General features: G+C 37.8%; 1 non-coding gene across 1 annotated transcript; it reads right to left on the minus strand.

Moving 5' to 3' along the window:
• Positions 1-2,410: 2,410 nt before the first annotated feature.
• LOC122074988 lies at positions 2,411-2,496 on the minus strand. The gene has a single exon (XR_006139129.1). It is a non-coding gene; the product is annotated as a small nucleolar RNA U30 (small nucleolar RNA).
• Positions 2,497-2,601: the final 105 nt, after the last annotated feature.

The raw sequence follows: 2,601 nt of genomic DNA on the forward strand, positions 1-2,601 counted from the left end.
ATGATCCTCTGCCAAGGGTGCTGCCATGCGGTGTGCATCGGGCAGGGAAGGGGGAAGGGGCAAGATGGGCGATGATCCTCTGCCAAGGGTGCTGCCATGCGGTGAGCATCGGGCAGCCAAGACAACATTGGCACATGCCCCAATGCAGTGCCTGCCATCGGATCCTCACCGCTCACCCACACCTGAGGCAGAGGATTTTTTTTTGGGGGGGAAGAGAGGGGGTGGGGGGTGTGGAGGTTACTGTAAAGGTTAGAAAAATGTTCTGACAAGATCAAATAGCAAGTACTTTCTGTAACTATTACTGCAATCAGTTTCTCCTCCCCTGGCCTTAGAGCAATCATTATTTTCTGCCATCTGCATTTTCCCCCCTCTTGATGTAAATTAAATTGTGATATTGAATTCAAACATTATGTAATTTATCTTTTAATTACATGTTCAGTAATGTTCATTCTTGAAATTTTATAGCAATCCAACCCGCTTCCCAGCATCATAAACAGTGTCAGTATGGCAACAGTGTACAGAGCCAGTCTTTTCTTCTCCTTTTCTTGTAAGAACTTCTACCATTGTTTTATTCTCTACATCTTTGTGCTGCATTGAAGAAGTAATGCATTTGCAGTTTGAAAATAGGTGGATCCAAAAGTTATACACTGCATCTGTTGGTGATTCAAAATTGCTTTCTGAAGTATATGCCGTTGCTACCCTATAAGTTGAGCAAGTCCTTTCATTCTTGAGCCTATGGAATGCAAATAATCCAGTTACTACTTGCTAGTGTCGTCCAGCTTTATGGCTGTTTATGCACCCATAGCTTCTCATTGACAACACTATACAGTTTGGCTGATGGACCAAGATGACAAGCAGAGGTTGTGGAAATGGGTAAGAAATTGCCCATCAAAAGGGTTCCCAATGTTGTAAAATGAAACAAGTCATTATCGTCGGTGGTCGTAAACTTAAATTAATTTAGTCTCAATTGTTAATATAAATAGTGATAATTTCAGATTTTATTGCTTAAATTAATTTATAGTCTCAATTGTTAATATAAAAAATGATAATTTCAGATTTTATTGCCTTCTAATTATTGGAATATTTATGGATGATCAGCTTTAGTTGGTTTTGAGTGGAATGGTAGCAAAACCGAGTACGATATGTCAGAAGAGAGTGAACTATGAAGCAGGGGAGTGATTTTAAGAACCAAGAATCACATAATAATTTATCTAATTTTTATGAGAGATCATGGAGTTGGGTATTAATAGAACTTCAATGCATTGTAAAAGATTCTTTGGTCCAAATAGAAAACTAATGGAGAGATGACATATACCCGAGCAAGGCGAAGAGAATTTGAGGCAAAGGCAATAGCAATTCAAAGGGGAAGAAAATTTTCTCAGTACCAAACCTCCCCACTTTTGGTTTTGGCATAGATTTGGTTAGTTCTTTTGTTTAATGATAGAGAAACAGGAGGGATCATTTGGCATCTTAACTTTGTGCAAGTGTATAGTTTCTTGAAGGGATTTGGCACATCCCACTCTGAGAAGAGGCAATGATAATCCACTAAGAAGAATATCAATATTGAGTATGATACAAATTTTATAAGAAATCCAATAGAGTATATTAATGCTTTCAGTGGAAGGCCTGCATCAATGACACCCTACCGAATAACCCAAAAAGCTCATAGCATCTTGAGGAGTGTTGTCTAACATACGAATAGCACCAAAGAGATCAGTGTCTAGCTTTTTTATGTCAAAAATACACTTCTACCGTTACTGGGTCATCTGTAGCTCTGGTCACAAACCCTTGCAGGAGGAACCACTCAAAGAATTGTGTTCTAGGTGCAAAGGGCTCAAGAGAATCCATCATCGTTATCGTCTACAAGATCAGAAAGATAAAAAAAAAGAGAAAGACGAGAAACTTAACTTTTATAGTAAAACAAGGCATCAAGTAGTTTTTAAGATAAAAAAATAAAAACTACATGGTTACTTTTTCTCATGTTTGATAGATCAGAAGTGAAGAAAAAGGGGAGCAGGAAAATTCTATTCTTAAGCGTATGAATAATAACAAAGGAAAAGCGACTAAGAAATCCTTCAGATCGTCACTGCAGTCCTTCCAACCTTCACCTGTGATAGGGCAGAAGGGGATCCCCCCCACAGAGGCTGAAGAACGGGGCTGGCAGATGCGTCGAAGAGAAGCGGAGAGAGAACGAGAACAGCTACATCTCCACTCGTTTCTATTGAAAAATGATGTAAAAATCATAAAACACTCCTAGAAATCCAAATCCAACAAAGAGAGCCTATGTATTGTAGTCTCACTACTTCGTAGACACAAACTAAAGTTAAACCTTCTGGTTTCTTCAACATCAGAAGAACATCCTAAGAAACACTTAAGATAAAAATAAAAAAAATAAAAAACAAGAAAAGGAGCTCAGAAACTCTTATAATGAATGGATAAGAATAGTGTCGTCATTAACACATTCAGATTAACGAGATATTAAGCTTCATCATAGCACCTTCCTTTCTCCTTTTCCAAAATCTCCCTTAATCTACTATAAAATTTTGAGGATTTTTTTTTAAAAAGAGTATCTTTAAACATAGCATAGCAATAGAGCGGAAG

This window comes from Macadamia integrifolia, chromosome 3, assembly GCF_013358625.1.
Source record: "Macadamia integrifolia cultivar HAES 741 chromosome 3, SCU_Mint_v3, whole genome shotgun sequence".
NCBI classification, from domain to species: domain Eukaryota; kingdom Viridiplantae; phylum Streptophyta; class Magnoliopsida; order Proteales; family Proteaceae; genus Macadamia; species Macadamia integrifolia.